The sequence below is a fragment of the Mustelus asterias genome, chromosome 11 (assembly GCF_964213995.1).
Source record: "Mustelus asterias chromosome 11, sMusAst1.hap1.1, whole genome shotgun sequence".
In the NCBI taxonomy this organism is placed as follows: Eukaryota; Metazoa; Chordata; class Chondrichthyes; order Carcharhiniformes; family Triakidae; genus Mustelus; species Mustelus asterias.
In genome coordinates, this window is record NC_135811.1 from 99,465,286 (window position 1) to 99,485,350 (window position 20,065).

Here is a 20,065-nt window from a genome sequence, read left to right on the forward strand (position 1 = left end):
ATGGGGCTTTGCATTTCTGCATTTTTCTTTATTTCAAAAAATTTGATTCGAAGACTCACATGCACATGACTCCTGAGAGAAGTAATTGAACTCCGCTACAGTTTATTTCACTGAATTAGAAATTGCCATAAGTGAACATTTTGCAACTTACTTAACAAATGATAAAGTTCTCAACAGTCAAGGACTGCAGGGATATAACCTACAGGGTGTGTGTTTTGGAAGGCTTGAAGATCATTAGTTCTGTTGATCTTTATGATAAAAGATTGAAATTTAAAACTTGTATGAAAGCAAAGCAAAACAATATGGGGATGGATTTTAAATCGAAAAGTCTGTAGGTTGCCCTGAAGTGAGAATACACTGGAGGGTAGTCTTAATTGGTTTGGCGTGGGACCTCTGCCTCCATCTGTGAGCTTGTCCCACTAGAGAAAGAGGAGGGAAGCGAGGGAGGGGAGGGGGGGGGAGAGGAGGAGGTGGTGGAAGTTGGGGGAGGTGGGGGGAGAAGAAGAGGCGAGATGGATGAGGAGGGGTAGGAGGAGAACGGCAGGTCACCTATTTTATTATATGAGCCTTCATCACTTTTAAATATGCTGGCGTGCAGCCCTTAGGTTTGTAGAGAAAATTGGTTTCATGCATGCTATTTGGAAAATAATCCAACTTAACTCATCTACTGTTTCCTCCTACATTTTGTAGTACTGCTTCATATTTCCCTCCCTACGAATGAAGGGTCCTATTCCTCTTCCCTTTTCTACTGCCCCCCCCCTTCCGAGTGGAACTCAGCCAGATGAAACCAGCCTGTTTTCTTCAGCTCACTGGAAAGCTAACACTTATACAATGCTACACTGTTGAGACCAACAGTTCAGTATACGAGCAGATTACAGACACACATTCGTCATCACCTTATGACATGCTGGATGGCTGCTCCAGCATTGCATTGCCATGTCCCCGGCTGTTGATCCATTTTCACTGCTGTGTGAATTGTACGTGTTTGACCAGCTGTGTTTCTCTCACCATTTCATTAATAATATACAATGCATATGAATAAAGTTGTTCCAATAACATTTGTTAAGAAAATAATCAGCTGCATTAACAGCAGAACTAGAGATTGTTATAATTCTGTTCCGATCTTCCTTTTAATTTTCATTCTTTGCATGATAACAACTTGCGACATCATTTCAAGACACGCAATCAGTAGATAAGTAGATGCCAGGTCAAAATTAGAGATATTAGGAGGTGACCAAAAGAGCTAAGTTGTAGAGTTGGTCTAAAAAGCAGAGAGATGGATGGAGGAACAGGGGTGTTAATGTGGTAATTCCAGTTTGTGGGGCATACACAGCTGAAAGCACAGCAGTCAATAGTGGAAGATCACCTAGCTTATTATAGACTGAAATACATTTGGGATTTTCTGCTCTATATGGCACAGCAACATTTACCAACTGAGACATTGGGGAACGACACTGGTAATTTTCTACTGCTTTAGCTAGACCAAGAGGTAGGAAATTGAAATGGTGAGTATATAAAAGAAATGGGCAGGAATGTAAAATACTACTGCAATTATTGTAATGTTCATCAATCTTTTTGAGGTTTATAGCAACTAAAATGTTGGCTTCAAATATTTATGCTGTTAAACAACCAGAAAGAGGTAAGTCACAAGACAATAATTGTCAATGTTAGCAATTGAATTTTATTGCTCATTTAAAGCTTCAGAAAGCTTTTTGTGTTTTAAGAAGATATAAGGTTCAACAGAAATACTGAACATTTCAAATAAGACTCAAATTTTGTTTGGCGCACTCTCTTCTGTTGTGTCCCTTGCCTATTTGGACACAGTGCTGTTTGATAAAATGGGCTGCCAAAAGAATGCTCATCCAGTGCACTCCTGCCTGAGATAAAATAATACAGTATTTACCCTTCAAGTTCATTTCATACAGTGTATTTTCTAAAATATATTAGGATGCTCTGGGTACAGAGCAAATAAATACAGTGCTGGAGGCTTCTCTTTTCAAAGAGGATCAGACATGATAGATGTACACAGGAGCTAGATGAAGTACTGGAAATGAGGTAAACCGGATGTAGAGGAAACAGGAGCTCCTTAGTGTCTTAACAACTGAGCCGCTTGGGCAAAGACGGTCCCAACTTGATTTTTTGGAGTGAATCGGCTGGTCCGAGCCAGAAAAGTAATAAAGTGCTTAAAATTACCCCAGTGCCTTTGGTTCGGGAAAAGTTAGTTTGGATTCCTGCTCCTGATCCCTATCCAAGGGCTCCAGCTGGAATTGAACATGTACATGTTGGATTGGATTGTGATCACTTTGGTTGTATATAACATGTGAATAGGGCCACTTGGAAGAATTACCAGAGTATGTTGTATTTTCTTTCCTTTTGGCTTCCTTATTTAGACTGCTCTGGCAGGTGTTATTTTAACTCTTGTGCACATAAAGATACCTTAAACAGTAACAATTTAGATAAATTTAGTAGCATGTCTAAGAACAGCAAATAGAAAACTTTCATTTCGAATTGCTTTGACTGGTGGATCTAACCTCTGTCTTGGTAGAATCTTCCTTGGCTGTAACAAACACTTGGCATTGCGTTAGGCTTCATGCCCAGTGTATTTATTGAAAATCGATGATAAAGCAAATAAATAACTGTGCTATAATGTGTATATTTGCAGGAGATGTTAGACCAAGCTAACACTTAAAGCAAAGATGATTATAAATGGTTCATAATCTCAGCACCGAACTATATACCTTATATTTAACCTTTAAACGCACAATTATACCTTTTTCCTTCAGTTCTTACTAACTGAGGGAACTAACTAGCTTAAACAAAAGCAGAAAATGCTGGAGAAACTCGGCACGTCTGACAGCATCTGTGGAGAGAGACGAGAGCCAATGTTTCGAGTAGAGTCATCCAGACTCGAAACATTGGCTCTATTCTCTCTCCACAGATGCTGTCAGACCTGCTGAGTTTCTCCAGCATTTTATGTTTTTGTTTCAGATTCCACCCTCTGCAATATTTTGCCTTGAACTAACTAGCTTAACCGGATCTTTATGGAAACTAAAGATGAAGGGTTAGGGATTTTGCTTCTGTGCTCCCCCCGCCTCTCTTCCCCCGCCCCCGTGATTTTCTGTCCATTAATGTCGATGGATAGAAAGTTGTTGGTTTATGAGTACAGAAGCAAAATTTCTAACAGCAACTTTCATATTTGAAGAGTGTAAGCTATTTGAACATGACTCAAACAGTTGCTGGGACTTTGTGTAGTAGAATAACTCTCAGCTAAATTCAAAACGCACTTCAGGTCATGCACACAATTCAATAAATCGTAAAGCTATTTGTGTTCGAATTGTACTGAACGACTTGGCTCCTCGCTTAGAGCTATCTGTTCAGAAGATTGCACTGTGTTAGGCTGGTATTATAATTTGGAATACATTGGGTTTTAACTCATTTATGTAGCATAGCTGAACTAAAGCATCCACTACCAAGCTAAACTTGGATAAAAGTATTTTACTTTAGCCATACAAGGGCTTTTGACATTTGTGGAGGTGTAAAACTAGAAAGTATCGCAGTCAAGACAGGGAAAAAGTTTTTTTTTTAAATTCTAACTCATTGACGAGCTGACAATTATACTGTGACATTGGGTCTGCTGGTTAGATTAATATGGGAGGGAGAACTGTGTTTGTAGTACAGGAACAAAGTGCAACAGAATGTGAAACCTTCTGGTATGTTCCAGTGCTATATTAAACACTATGTTTAACTATAATAAACTGAGTGGAAAAATGATTTTTAAATTATTTTTTCAGGGATTGTCATCCCAGCTGTAGTTTTAAAAAATCCATTTTCAATCCCATTCAGTTAGAAGTATAAACATGTTGGCTATTTTCTCTCTACTTCATTGAGATTTGTGCTCATCTCGGTGAGGGAGAAGTTATGGTTGGGAATGGTTGTTTTTCCATTTGTGCCCCTTTGTCAACATAAATTATCTCCATTAGATATAGGTCCCTCTGCCCACTCAAAATGCCCAAATCTTCACCTCAATCCTCCACTCAAGTAGTGTGGCATTTATGACATGTTGCCCTCTGAAGAAGATTGCCAGCTTAGTGGCAATTGTTGCTCAAATGAGAGCCGGGTTGTGTCTTAAACCTGTGCACCAGAAGGATCTGGGTTAATTGAGATTGTCGAAATTCATTTCATGCAAGATCTTCACACCTAAATTTGACCCAAGTCTCGGGGCTAAAAGACTAATGTCTAATCTCTGCACTTTCCCGACCTTCAAATGTGTTACTGTTTTAATTGTGCTCAAGTTTGTCTAGACACATAGTTTGCATTTGCTATGGTCTTATGATCTTCAGCTGTGTAGAGAGCATTTGACTGTTTTCAACTTGTGCTAATGATCTGGCATTCTATTCTATCTGGCTAGCCGTGCACAGCAGAGGCCCATAAGGTTATTAACACTGATTAGCCTACACTGCAATACAAAGCAATACAATGCTTGACTAGCCTAGCAGCCTTGAATTAATTTTGTAGTCTTGGATCATTGTGAGCCAAATATTCCCCTTCTATACTATGCAGTCAATTTTTAAAAATTTTAATATGTTTGAGGACACGAGAGTTACATTTTTATGTTGCAATTACATTTTTTGAAATTTTCCCAATTGGTAGATGCATTGGGCAACCTGTAATCAATATTTATATTTTAATATGTTTGAGAGCACAACAAGTTACATTTTTATGTTGCAATTATATGTTTTGAAATTTTCCCAGTTGGTCAGTGCATTGGGCAATATGACACTGAGTCTTGTAGAGCTGAACGTGTTCTAAAGAATAAATTTGTTGTGCAGTGTCTAATGGGGCAGTGTCAAGAATAAAGCCTCTTAAGAAAGAAAAACAGGCCCCAAGTCAGACAGCTGATCCTTAATTAGCTGACTGAAACTGGAACAGCAGCAGGAGTGCTACAACTGGATCAAGGGGGTTGTCTGACTGCAGAGGAGGAAAAACATCAGATAGGATTGATTCCCTTCCGGGCCAATTTTCTTCTCCCAACACTCAAGAAGTTACCAAAACTACAGATTATCAATCCTACAAGTTGAATTTGGATAACAAACAACAGTAGACTTCACAAATGATAGACTCAAGGTTACTTCTCCAGCACAGAGGACAAGATGATTAGGAAAGCAATAAATGTCTAAAGGTATGAAATACATGAAAGAATGACATGTAATTTTAAAAATTTATTCATGGGATGTGGGCGTTGCTGGCTAGGCCAGCAATTTTTGCCCATCCCTAACTGTCTTTAAGGTGGGGTGAGCTGCCTTCTTCAACCATTGCAGTCTATGTAATGTAGGTACACCCACAGTGCCGTTAGGGAAGGAGTTTTTTTTTGTTTTTATTCCAATTCAATCAAATCAAGTCCAATTCAGAGTCTCAACAAGTTGAGATATTCCCGGTCCAAGCCGACAAGACAGGGCTCGCACCTCCTGTCTTGGGCTTGATCCACATGATCCAAGCTGATTGGAGCAGGCATAGCTCCTCCTCCAAGGCTTGATCTCATTTGCATCCCAGCCAAAAGGTCGAGTTGCCACCCTCAAAAATTGCTTCAAATGAAGCTAAAATGTAACCTAATGACTTCAACCAAGTGCAGCATGTCGATACTACACTTGATCTTAGCCAAAAGGCTGAGAAGCCGTTCGGGAAGGAGTGCTGGGATTTTGACCCAGCAACAGTGAAGGGGTAGCTATATATTTTCAAATCAGGATGGGCTGTGGCTTGGAGGATAACTTTCAGGTGGTGGTGTTTCCATGTATCTGCTACTTTTGTCACTCTAGATGGTAGCGGGCATGGGTTTGGAAGGTGCTGTCAAAGTAGCCTTGGTGAGTTCCTGCAGTGCATCTTGTAGATGGTACACAGCTGCCAGTGTGCATGTGAATGTTTGTGGATGGGATGCCAAGCAAGTAGGTTGCTTTGTCCTGGATGATGTCAAACTTCTTGAGTGTTGTTGGAGCTGCACACATCCAGGCAAGTGGAGGATATTCCATGCACACTCATGACTTGTGCATTGTAGATTGAGGACAGGGTTTGAGGAATCAGGAGGGGATTCCTAGTCTTTGACCTACTCTGATAGCCACAGAATTTATATGGCTAGTCCAGTTCAGTTTCTGGTTAATGGTAACCCCAGGATGTTGATAGTGAGTGATTTAGTGATGGTAATTCCATTGAATGTCAGGGGTCAATAGTTAGATTCTCTCTTGTTGAATATGGTGATTGCCTGGCACTTATGTGGCATGAATGTTACTTGCCACTTGTCAGCCCAAGCCTCGGTATTGCCCAAGCCTTGCTGCATCTGGATATGGACTACTTCAGTATCTGAGGAGTCACAAATGGTGCTGTGAACAAAGAACAGCACAGCACAGGAATAGGCCCTTCAGCCCACCAAACCTGCGTTGGCACTTAATGCCTTTCTAAGCTAAAGACCTTAAATATCCCCACTTCTGATTTTATTATTGAAGAAAGGTCATTGATGAAGCAGCTGAAAATGGTTGCACCTAGAACGCTGAGGAACTCCCATAGTAATACCCTGAAACTGAGCTGATTGACCTTCAAGAACCACAACCCTTCATGCTTGGTATGACTTAAATCAGTTGAAGTTTTCACCCTGATTCCATTGACTCGAGTTTTGCTAGGGTCCTCTGATGCCACACTCAGTCAAATGTTGCCTTGCTGTGGGTCAGGAGCTCAGTGAGTCTGGTGGAACTCAATCTGAGTGTCAGTGAGCAGGCTATTGCTAAGCAAATACTGCTTGATAGCCCTGTCAGTACCGCTTCTATCAGTTTGCTGATGATCATGAGTAGGCTGATGGGGTGGTATTGACTGGGTTGGATTTGTCCTGCTTTTTATGGACAGGACATACCTGGGCAGTTGCCAACATTGCCAGGTAGATGCCAGTGTTATAGATGTACTGGAACATCAGGGTGCAGCAAGTCCTAGAGCACTTCTTCAGTACTATTGCCTTTGCAGTATTTGGTACCATCACTGTCTCTTGATATTAGGTGGAGTGAATCAAATTGGTTGAATGCTGGCATCTGTGATGGTGGGGACCTCCAGAGGAGGCCGCGATGGATCATTCACTCGGCACTTCTGGCTGAAGATTGGAACCTTTCACCGCTTCAGGGTATCGCAAACATTTAAGCCAATGAAGTACTTTTAAAGTGCAGTAATGAAATAAGTTCCAGTTTGTGGGATATTGGTTATATAAGGAAAAGTGAGGTTCCAATAGGGAGGATGAAACTGGGAAAATAAAACTAACCAGGATTAGCTAATCATGAAGAGGGAAATGGATAAGGAAATTAACAATTCAGCAAGAGAGATATGTAATAGAGGCATGCAGCCAAGTTGACCAGTTATGAACAGGGGAAATGACTAAAGTGCAGGGAATTGTTTAGCTTAGATGAGAACATATCATGGGAAGTAGACTAATTTTGTAAAAATGGTTAAAATATTTTCATGGCAATGAGTAGGGACATAAAATGAAGGAACTGGAGCCAATTACCATACAGGAAAATCATCAAAATAAAACAGAAAATGCATCAACAAAGTTCTGGCTTCAAAGAATGGAAAATAAACATATTAGTATCTAATATTTTTAGGAAGATAGAAATATCAGGAAGGAGGCAGACTGGGAATATTTGTACTAGAGGAATGGTTGAAGCTCAAAGATTGCATATTGTGGATATGAAGTTGAAGGGAACTTGCAGTCCGATTAGAAATGAGTAGGAATAACAAAATGATTATTCTTGGAGAGTTGAATTATCTATTAATTAAATAGATCTGGACAGAGTGAGAATAAATGGAGAAAAGGGAATGGAATTACTTAAAAAGAAATGTGTGCAAGCCTCCTCAAGCAAGCAGTATGTTATTAAAATTTTTTTTACTCCATCTTTAAAGTTGTAAAGCTGATGCTTAGAATGGACTGGGGAAACTCAAATCCATTCCTTGCTTACTCCAAAAACCAAATTCAAAATCCAGTTGAATCCAATTCGTGGTCCCCACAAGAGAGCCAAACATGATCTAAGCTGACGAGATAAGACATTGCACTCCCATCTTGGGCTTGATTTGACATTTGGTCTTAGCCAAAAGGCCAAGAAGCAGTATGTTTGTAGGTTTACAAAGGCAGAGGTGTTGTTAGTTCTGGTTATGTATGGTAACATTGGGTAGAATTAATGTGGGTGCTGTGGCCCCAATTTGATCAGGTTTGACGTCTAACCAGAAAAGGAAAAAGTCAGTACAATCAACTCGTAAAGGGTGCTAAGGCCTTATTAAAAATTATTTTTAAACAATCAGTATAATTCTGATTTTAATTGTGAGGTGAAGAGGTGATGATGAGTTTATATAAAACCCTACAAACACTTCAGTCAGTGTATTGTTTGCAGTGTTGGGGGCCAAGCAATATGAAGGGTCTGGAGAATGGAAAATGCAGATTCATTAGGATGTTTCGAGGTATGAGGAAATATTGGGTCACTGTCTGTGTGGAGTTTGCACGTTCTCCCCGTGTCTGCGTGGGTTTCCTCCAGGTGCTCCGGTTTCCTCCCACAGTTTGTAAGACATGCTGGTTAGGTGCATTGACCCGAACAGGCCTTCGAGTGGCAACTTGGGGAAGTTCACAGTAGCTTCATTGCAGTGTTAATGTAAGCCTTACTTGTGACTAATAAATAAACTTTACTATTTTACTTTACTTAACGTTAAGACAGGTTTGAAACATTGTCAGAACATTGCAGATTAGGGGTCAGTCTGGGAGAAGTGTTTAACTCCATCATCGGCTGCCCCTCGATTCCAGGATGTCATCACACATTTCTGCATTGGGTCTCCATAAAACTGGACAGATTGATTCTCTACAGATCTTTGGGCATGTGGGGCAGGATGTCACACGAGATAGTGGAATACAGAGTGAAGAATTTTCTTCCCCTCGTTTCCTTGTCTTTTGCTCCTCTGCCTCATTATTCAGGCATTTGACCTCAAAGTGTGGTGCGTGCAGCAGGCAGTAAAGAAGGCAAATGGTATGTTGGCCTTCATAGCGAGAGGATTTGCGTTTGGGAATAGGGATGTTTTGCTGCAATTGTACAGGGTATTGGTGAGGCCATACCTAGGGTATTGTGTGCAGTTTTGGTGTCTTTATCTGAGAAAAGATGCCCTTGCTAAAGAGAGAGTGCAGTGAAGGTTTACTAGGCTGATTCCTGGGATGGCAGGTTTGTCATATGAGAACAAACAAAGTCAATTAGGATTTTATTAATTGGAGTTTAGAAGAATGAGAAGGGTCCTCATAGAAATGTATAAAATTCTAACAGGATTAGACAGGGTAGATTCAGAAAGAAAATTTCCGTTGGTGGGAGAGTCGAGAACTAGGGGTCATAGTTTGAGGATAAATAGAACATAGAAAAAATACAGCACAAACAGGCCCTTCGGCCCACAAGTTGCGCCGGTCATGTCCCTACCTACCTAGGCTTATATATAGGCTTACCTATAACCCTCAATCCTATTAAGTCCCATGTACTCATCCAGAAGTCTCTTAAAAGACCCTATCGAGTTTGCCTCCACCACCACTGACTGCAGCCGATTCCACTCGCCCACCACCCTCTGAGTGAAAAACTTACCCCTGACATCTCCTCTGTACCTACTCCCCGGCACCTTAAACTTGTGTCCTCTCATAGCAGCCATTTCAGCCCTGGGAAAAAGCCTCCGAGAATCTACCCGATCTATACCTCTCAACATCTTGTATACCTCTATCAGGTCACCTCTCATCCTTCATCTCTCCAAGTAGAAAAGACCGAGCTCCCTCAGCCTATCCTCATAAGGCATGCCAACCAATCCAGACAACATCCTTGTAAATCTTCTCTGCACCCTTTCAATCATTTCCACATCCCTCCTGTAATGAGGCGACCAGAACTGAGCACAGTACTCCAAGTGGGGTCTGACGAGGGTCTTATAAAGCTGCATCATTATCTCCCGACTCCCAAACTCAATCCCTCGATTGATGAAGGCCAGCACACCATACGCCTTCTTAACCACCTCCTCTACCTGCGAGGCCGATTTAAGAGTCCTATGGACCCGGACCCCAAGGTCCTTCTGATCGTCTACACTGCTAAGAGTCTTACCCTTGATATTATACTCCTTCATCCCATTTGACCTGCCAAAATGGACCACTACACATTTATCCGGGTTGTAGTCCATCTGCCACTTCTCCGCCCAGTCTTGCATCCTATCTATGTCACGCTGCAGCTTCTGACATCCCTCCAACCTATCCACAACACCACCAACCTTCGTGTCGTCGGCAAACTTACCAACCCATCCCTCCACTTCCTCATCCAGGTCATCCAGGAAAATGACAAACAGCAAGGGTCCCAGAACAGATCCCTGGGGCACTCCACTGGTGACCGACCTCCATTCAGAAAAAGACCCGTCTACAACCACTCTCTGCCTTCTGCAGGCAAGCCAGTTCTCAATCCACAAAGCAACAGCCCTCTCACTTTCTCGAGAAGTCTTGCATGGGGGACCTTATCGAACGTCTTGCTGAAGTCCATGTAAACCACATCTACCGCTTTTCCTTCGTCAATGTGTTTAGTCACATTTTCAAAGAACTCCACCAGGCTCGTAAGGCACGATTTGCCTTTGACAGAGCTATGCTGACTACTTTTGAGCATACTAAACTTCTCTAAATGTTCATAAATCCTGTCCCTCAGGATCTTCTCCATCAACTTACCAACCACTGAGGTTAGACTCACCGGTTGGTAATTTCCTGGGCTATCCCTATTCCCTTTCTTGAATATAGGAACCACATCCGCAATCCTCCAATCCTCCGGAACCTCTCCCGTCTCTATCGACGATGCAAAGATCATCGCCAGAGGCTCTACAATCTCTTCCCTCGCCTCCCACAGTAACCTGGGGTACATCCCATCCGGTCCCGGTGACTTATCTATCTTGATGCTATTCAAAATTTCCAACACATCCTCTTTCTTAATGTCCACATACTCAATCTTTTCAGTCCGCCTCAATCCTGTAGTACAACTACCAGGTCTTTTTCCACCGTGAATACCGAGGTAAAATATTCATTAAGCACCTCTGCTATTTCTTCCGGTTCTGTACAGACTTTCTCACCTTCACCTTTTATAGGTCCTATTCCTTCACATCTCATCCTTTTACTCTTCACATATTTATAGAACACCTTAGGGTTCTCCTTAACTTTACCTGCCAAGGGCTTCTTGTGACCCCTTCTGGCTCTCCTAATTTCTTTCTTAAGTCCCTTCCTACAAGCCGTATACTCATCTAGATCCCTATCATCGCCTAGCTCTCTGAACCTTTTGTACGCTTTCCTTTTCTTTCTCACTAGGCTCAGCGCAGCTTTCGTGCACCACGGTTCCCGTAACTTACCCTAAGGGGTAAAGCTTTTAGGACTGAGGTGAGGAGAAATTTCTTCACCCAGAGAGTGGTGAATCTGTGGAATTCACTACCACAGAAAGTGGTTGAGGCCAAAACGTTGTGGGATTTCAAGAAGAAATTAGATAGAGCTCTTGGGGCTAAAGGAATCAAGAATATGGGGGGAAAGGAGGGAATCAGGATATTGAATTTGATGATCAGCCATGATCAAAATGAATGAGGGAACAGGCTCAAAGGGCTGAATGGCCTACTTCTGCTTTTATTTTCTTGTCATCGTTTTGAACAATTGGTAAACACGCCTCCCAGTCATTAAGGTCTGTGCTCCAGGAAGAACTTCAGTGTGTCTTTGAAGTGCTTTCTTTGTCCTGTTCTGAAATGAGGGCCATTTGAAAGAACTATTATGAAAATCGGGACTGGGTAAATGGCCGCAAATTGTTTCAAGTACTTGAGCAGTCTAGAATGAAGGCCTGGAGATGGAAGATTCCATGTAGAAGATTCAGAACTGAGAACAAGAATGAACGTCTTTGCACAAAGTTATGGTGCCATGGAATTCTGTTTCATGTTTAATGGATGAGGCAGAAACTATGTCAGTTTTCTAGATTAAAATGGATGGATAAGCGAAGGCAAAGGGACAAAATTATATTGCAACCGGGCAGATAAACAAGATCAAGCCTATTTACTCACATGGTGGGTAAGTACTAACACAGACTGAATGGCATGTTTTCCACTTGTGCCTTTTATACATATCTATATTTAATTTCCTTACATTAAGTATGCAAAACCAACCTGAAATGTGTGTTTAATATTTTAAATGCTGCAGTTTTTAACATTCATTACCGATAACGTTAGTAATGAATGCTCAAAGCATATTTTTCATCTCTGTTCAGATGCATTGTGGCAAGATGTTTCTTGTAGATACAGTCCACTAATGACTGAGTTAGTATTATAATCTTGTTTGCAATGCGAATGAAAGGGAAGCGTTCAAGTAGGTTATTTGATCTGAAATTTCTTAGCGAAGATTCTGAAAATGAAAATAGTACTCTAGAAATGAATCACTTGTTCTGGTAAATGAATTTTTTGATGTCTCAGATTTACTGGGCAGTACTAAACAAAGCCAGATGTTTCTTGTTGATATAGTATTATCCTACTGATATCATGGAAGAATTGTTCCTTTAATACAAAACTGCCAGCAGTGACGGTCATAAAACAATCTAAATCTTTGAGAAATGCAATAAAACTAATCGGCTTTTTTTTGAAGTAAATGTGCAGAATCAGTAGTTCACTCAGAGAATTTTAGCCAGGATGCGGCTGTACAATATATTGCTCCCATCTGTTTATTTTGCTCTTTTGGCATATTTAAAGCAAATATTCATTATTTGTATTGAAGTAAACTAAAGCGTAATAGAGCTGTGGGCAGTGGCTAAAGAACAGCTCGTGGTGGTAGGGAGAGAATGTTGGATAGGAAACGGGAAAGATTGTTGGGTTGGCACTGGTGGGAAAGCACAAAGACATTTTGAGAATGAAGGGACAAGGGGGTGGCACGGTGACACAGTGGTTAACACTGCTGCCGCACAGTGCCAGGGATCTGGGTTTAATTCCCGGCTTGGGTCACTGTCTGTGCGGAGTTTGCACGTTCTCCCCGTGTCTGCATGGGTTTCCTCTGGTTGCTCCGGTTTCCTCCCGCAGTCCGAAACACATGCTGGTTAGGCGCATTGGCCATGCTAAATTCTCCCTCAGTGTACCCAAACAGGTGCCAAAGTATGGCGACTGGGGGATTTTCACAGTAAGTTCAATGCAGTATTAACGTAAATCCAGTTGTGGCACGAATAATCAAACTTTAGAAGCTTCAAATTTTGAGATGTGCTGAAGATGGAAATTTACACTATTACCAACATGGTCAAATCCACTAGGGGGCCTCCAACCACATCCACCAACAAGCAAATATCTCTAAAATTAAGACCACCATTTAGTTTACAGAGTAAATATGTACTGTGGCAAGATATTCCTTGTAGATACAGCCCTCTTTTAAAAGCCTTTCAAGTGGAGGTGATTGGGTTATCATTTTAATCAGCAGTAACCCAACCACTTGTATTTGGACGTAGGTTAACCTGAAATGAAATTCCCCAACAAAAATTCTGAAAACAGCAGTGGTCCAGAAAGCAGTAGCTTGTTCCTGATGAATTATTTAATATTACATTGCTTATCCAGCACAGAAACAGGCAATTTTGCCTGACCAGAACCTGCCAGTGTTTGTGCTTCACCTGAACTATTTCCCATCCCATTTAACTCTTATCAACCTAACTCTCTCTTCCCATCTCCTTCCCTCATTTATCTAGCCTCCCCTTAAACGTATCTATAATGTTCACCTAATCCACTCCCTGTGGTTGTAAATTCTACACTCGCCCCACTCTCTGGGGTGGTGAGTGTTTCTTCTGAATTCTCTACTCGATTTCTTGGTGACAACTTTACACTTATGGTCTCTCGTTTTGCTCTTCCCCACAAATGAAGGTGCATTCTGTCTACTACGCTCCAGAGAAAAAAAGTCCCAGTCTATTCAGCCTCTCCTTATAACTCAAACCTTCAAGTCCCGGTAGCATCCTAGTAAATCTTTTCTGCACTCTTTCTAGTTTAATAATATCCATTTTATAATAGGGAGACCACACAGTATTCCAAGTGTGGCCTTACCAATGTCTTGTACAACTTCAACAAGATGTCCCAACTCCTGTATTCAATGTTCTGACGAATGAAACCAAGCATGCTGAATGCCTTCTTCACCACTCTGCCCACCTGTGACTCCACTTTCAAGGAGCTATGAACCTTGGTCTTTGTTCTATAGCTCTCCCCAACGTCCTTCCATTAACTGAGTAAGTCCTGCCCTGGTTTGATCTACCAAAATGCATCACCTTGCATTTATCAAAATTAAACTCCATCTGCCATTTGTCAGCCCACTGACCCAATTGAACAAGATCCAGTTGCAATTCTGGATAACCTTCTTCACTGCCCAGTATGCTACCAATCTTGGTGTCATCTGCAAACTTATTAACCATGCCTACTAAATTCTCATCCAAATCATTAATATAAATGACAAATAACAGTGGACCCAGCACCGATCCCCGAGGCACACCGCTGGTCACAGGCCTTCAGTTTGAAAAACATAGAACATAGAACAGTACAGCACAGAACAGGCCCTTCGGCCCACGATGTTGTGCCGACCTTCATCTGAAACCAAGATCAAGCTATCCCACTCCCTACCATCCTGGTGTGCTCCATGTGCCTATCCAATAACCAACCTTCTACAACCACCCTCTGGCTTCTGCCATCAAGCCAATTTTGTATCCATTTAGCTACCTCACCAGGATCCAAAACAGAAAAGGAGGATGTGCAGTTACTGACCACAGTTTGTGCGAAACTCAGCCAGGATCCCTACTTGATCAATTTCTTCATTGAGAAGAAGAATCCTACAATGCAAAAACCTACCATATGGTACCTTGTCAAAGACCTTGCTAAAGTCCATGTAGACAACAGCAACTGCACTGCCCTCATCTACCTTCTTGATTACACCTTATATAGCACTTCTAACATGGCCAGCCCTATAATTTCCACCTCGCACCTCCAAGTGCTCATCCATGGAGCTGGAAAAATCTGGCGCCAAGTTTCAGGTCAATTACCTTTGATGAGTTCTGATAAGATTTATACTGTAGTCTGACCATGCATCAGTATTCCTCAACATATAGATATTCTTTCCCAAGCAAAGACCATTGGTGCTTCAACTCATGCTTCCTATCATCCCCAGTATTCTTTCCTATTTATATGACAAAAATGGGCAGACTTTTTAACTAAGAGTTGGTGGCCCCCCTCCTGCTCTGGGGAAGTGTGAAGGCATTGTTCCCGGATGTGTGTAATCAGTGAGAGATTTTGACTAGCCTAACTACCAGCGCACAATTTGGGAGAAAAGAACTCACCCTTGAACAAGTTTATCCCTCCCAACAATTTGGCAAATCTCACGTGAAATGCTTGGAGAGAACTAGACTCTCTTCTGGTGGTCAAATCAAACTATACAACATGCTTCACGTTATGAGCAGTGCATAAGGCAGACAATCTCTCAGTATTGTATGCATTCTAAAGCAGCAACATTCCAGTCGGACTTTTCCGACCAACACTCTTGCTATAACCTCTGATTCCAAAGCAATTCATCAATAATTCTGTAGGGAACTACAGAATGAAATTACACCTTAAGCCAACAATGTTCAAAGGTACCTTGCTAACCTGCCACTGCCCCAACTGGACAAAGAAGAGAAGCTCGACTCTCCCGTGACTTAAAATTAAGTAAGTCAAGCTGTATAAATGACGTACTGTCAAAGCTCAGGATGTGATGGATTTTCAGCTTTTCTAAAAAGTTGCCTCCAGAATTAGGTCTCCTTTGGCTTGAGGTTCTTCTCCACATGCAGTTCACACTGCCACATTCTTGAGAGGAGAGAGAAAGAGAAGCATGCTTAAGCTGTGCATATTACAGACCAATCCTCTGTTAAATTGATTCCAAAATCCTGGCATGGCATTTAAAAATTATCCTGAACCGGATACGTGAAGATCGGAAAGACTTTGTCCACGGAGAAGATGATGTTTATTGTCTCTTATACATTCTGTACCATGCTCACTTTCTTCGGGAATGGCCTTCACTGTTTTATGATGCCAGAAATACATTTCACCTTCTCTTAGAATTGGACAGTGCAGATGAAACCATGTGGCCTATTGGGTTTATGCCACCTCTTCAATAAGAAGTCTCACAACACCAGGTTAAAGTCCAACAGGTTTATTTAGAATCACGAGCTTTCAGAGTGCTGCTCCTTCATCAGGTGAGTGGAGAGGTGGGTTTCACAAACACGGCATATATAGACAAAGACACAATTGCAAGATAATGGTTGGAATGAGAGTCATTTCAGGTAATCAAGTCTTTACAGGTACAGGCAGTGTGAGTGGAGAGAGGGATAAGCATAGGTTAAAGTGGTGTGAATTGTCTCGAGCCAAGACAGTTAGTAGGATTTTTCAAGCCCAGGCCGAATGGTGAGGGTTACATGTAGTGTGACATGAACCAAGGTCCCAATTGAGGCCATTCTCATATGTACGGAACTTGGCTATCAGTTTCTGCTCGGCTGGAAGGCGTGGTAAATCGGTGAGACCATGCAGACACTATGACAATGGATGAACGGACACCGCGCGACCATCGGCAGGCAGGAATGTTCCATTCCAGTCATGGAACACTTCAGCAGTCAAGGACATTCAGCCTCTGATCTTCGGGTAAGCATCCTCCAAGACGGCCTTCAAGACGCATGACAACGCAGAATCGCCGAGCAGAAACTGATGGCCAAGTTCCGCACACATGAGGACGGCCTCAACCGGGATCTTGGGTTCATGTCACACTACATGTAACCCCCGCCATTTGGCCTGGACTTGCAAAATCCTACTAACTGTCCTGGCTTGAGACAATTCACACCTCTTTAACCTGCGATTATCCCTCTCTCCACTCGCACTGTCTGTACCTGTAAAGACTTGATTACCTGAAAAGACTCACATTCCAACCGTTATCTTGCAATTGTGACTTTGTCTATACATGCTGTGTTTGTGAACCTACCTCTCCACTCACCTGATGAAGGAGCAGTGCCCTGAAAGCTCGTGATTCCAAATAAACCTGTTGGACTTTAACCTGGTGTTGTGAAACTTCTTACTGTGCCCACCCCAGTCCAACGCTGGCATCTCCACATCACCTCTTCAATACAAATGTATTGAACTAATACAATTGCATTTGATTCAAGAACTGGAATTTAGATTGTACCATTTTACCACGTTTACAATCTGTTGCAAGAAAATACTTGGTAGTCTGGACAGGCTCAGAAAACCTGGTAGCTAAATCGGCTAAGATCTGTGCGATAACAACTTGTGGCAACAACTTAGCACTTTTAAAGTAGTAAATGTTCTGAGATGTTGACCTGAACTATGATGCTTCAATATATATGATATGTTTGAAATGTCTAAATCAATGGTGGGTCACATGCAGTCCATCTGGGTTCTGAATGCGGCCCATCGGACATTTTGTTGACCGTTGCCTATGCGCAGAGTTGCCACGCTCCATCCGCTTAGTTTTTTTCCTCCCAGCATGACTAAAACGATACACAGGTAAAAAAGCAAGGACGAATGAAGTGAGGTGAATGGTGATTGCACACAGCATTGGCTGTGAGAGCCGTGCGCCCCAGAGTGTAAATATTTATTTGTTTTTACCATTTGGAGTTGATAGTTTTTAAATATATGAATAATTAAACATTTTCTATAACTTGTTATAAAATATTCAGCATGTATTAAATGTACTTAATCTCATTCCTGAGGTCGCGATTAGCGAACAAGCCCGATTTCAATCTTGCGGCCCACTGAGCTGAAGGAGGGCCACGCATGTGGCCCACTCACTAGCCTAGGTTACCATCAGTGGTCTAAATAATTAGAAACCTGAATTTCAAAGCTGTGTTTGTGAAACCTACCTCTCCACTCACCTGATGAAGGAGCAGCGCTCCGGACTTTAACCTGGTGTTGTGAGACTTCTTACTGTGTCCATCCCAGTCCAACGCCAGCATCTTTCCATCACCTCTTCAATACAAAATACACTATGTATGGAATATTTACCTATTCTCAATCCATTTTCATGCAGTTTCCATAGAAATGGTGGAAGACGAGTAGCAGTGTCTCCTCATTTGATTAACTTTGATTTGGCTACTTCTAAGAAACGTAATCTCTATGTTATGTGTTGTAAGTTTTTTCAATTCATTTCCTCAAGTGCAATTTGTTTAATATGTAATGAACATTTTCACTTATTGATAATTGTGGTAATGTGTAAAATTAAGTTGCAATCTCCGCTAGTTGGAAAGCAGCATATCTTTCAAAATGCTGGTTCTGATCCGTGCTGATGCTTTTGTGGTTTTCTCTTCAAGTTAGTATTGCCAACATCCAGAACAATTTCACTTTATTCTTGGTTGCACCAAAAGTGGGTTTTCTTTAATTGAAGCCAGTTATACTGGCTTCAGGGGGGAAACATTTCAAAACATAATGCTTTGTATGACAAGTTGATGCCAATTTTGTCATTGTGCAGTGCATTGTGGGGCGCGCCATCCTGAACGGAAGCAGGCCTGTAACGGCCTACAGCCAGATGCTTGACAAAAGCTCATTGTGTTGGCTTTGTTTCCTTCTGGTTAGTACAGAAGGAAGCCTCCGGTCTTATACTGCACATCGGGGACTGATTTGTCATATCGTGGAGCTGTCCCAGCTTTCATCTTGCAGGATAACCAATATTGGTGAAGCTTCTCAAGCTCTGCGTATTGAAATATTTAAAGCTTCACATTTTATAATGCTGTGAAAATGGAGCATGCAGCTCCACAAATAAGCTCAGGTCTTGCAACAGGCGTGCAGAAGACAGTGAAATGGGCACAATTAATATATTGTGAAAACCACAAGCTCACCCTGTTTCTGATACCCAGGAATAGCAGTAAATTACATAGACTACAAATCCTCGGGCTTCTGTGCTGGATTGTTTGATCTAAACCGGGTCGGTAGCCTTAATACCCCTGGCTTAGAGAGGGAAAAGATCAACTTGGGTATCTCGTCCTAGTCACCATTTACGGTGAACTTCTGTTAGTAATAGTTAAAAACAGGACCAGACCCGACTGTTATGTTCTTCACAGATGAAAAGTCTGCCAGCATTTCTGCCCAGATGCACTCATAACGAACAGCCGCTCGAGTGATGTATCAGTGGTCAGCACTGGTAGAACTATTCTATGGATGAGTCAATGCTTTCAAAGAAGAGAGAGTGTACGTTAGGAAAATAATGAATCAAGAAGTTAAATAAAATCTGACAAGCTATCACCTATTATATAATTAATTAACTTGCTGTTCCTAAAGTATGTTTTTTATTTTAGGTCTCGCCTAGTAGAGGAAGCAATGCTGCACGGAATCAAGAAAGTGGAATCAAAAAAGGTAATGATCAACACACTCATTTATGCATTAAAAGGTTTGAAAATAATGACATTTAACAATCATAGAAATCATAGAAACCCTACAGTGCAGAAAGAGGCCATTTGGCCCATCGAGTCTGCACCGACCACAATCCCACCCAGGCCCTACCCCCATACATTTACTCACTAATCCCTCTAACCTATGCATCTCAGGACACTAAGGGGCAATTTTAGCATGGCCAATCAACCTAACCCGCCCATCTTTGGACTGTGGGAGGAAACCGGAGCACCCGGAGGAAACCCACGCAGACACGAGGAGGATGTGCAAACTCCACACACACAGTGACCCAAGCCGGGAATCGAACCCAGGTCCCTGGAGCTGTGAAGCAGCAGTGCTAACCACTGTGCTACCGTGCCGCCCAAGCTTATAACAAGCTTATAATAAATTCCTATTGTCGCACTTTTAACAGAGACATTGACCTATTTTAGTAAGTGAGGAAGAAGTACAAATCTTTTACCTTATGAAATCTTAGAGAATGACAGAACACGTGTTTGACCAAATAAATGAGGTCAAAAACTAAATATGGATGAGAAAGGACATTTGATTCATCCATCCAGAGAAGTCCTAACCTCCTCCCGCTATTCACTTGTTTCTGAAATGA

The 20,065-nt window shown here is 41.8% G+C and overlaps 1 protein-coding gene and 1 pseudogene across 4 annotated transcripts in view; one reads left to right on the top strand and one right to left on the bottom strand.

Annotated features, from left to right (window-relative positions):
* Nucleotides 1–20,065, top strand: part of raraa (retinoic acid receptor, alpha a) — a 590,811-nt gene that overhangs the window by 142,793 nt on the left and 427,953 nt on the right. For 3 of the 4 annotated variants that reach the window (XM_078224102.1, XM_078224111.1, XM_078224103.1), the window contains one exon: nt 19,368–19,425. The gene's annotated coding sequence lies outside the window, so the exon portion shown is untranslated. Of the gene's footprint in view, nt 1–19,367; nt 19,426–20,065 lie in introns of those variants that run through there. The other variant, XM_078224114.1, reaches the window with a different exon arrangement.
* On the bottom strand, nt 5,553–5,675 carry LOC144501036 (U2 spliceosomal RNA; annotated as a pseudogene).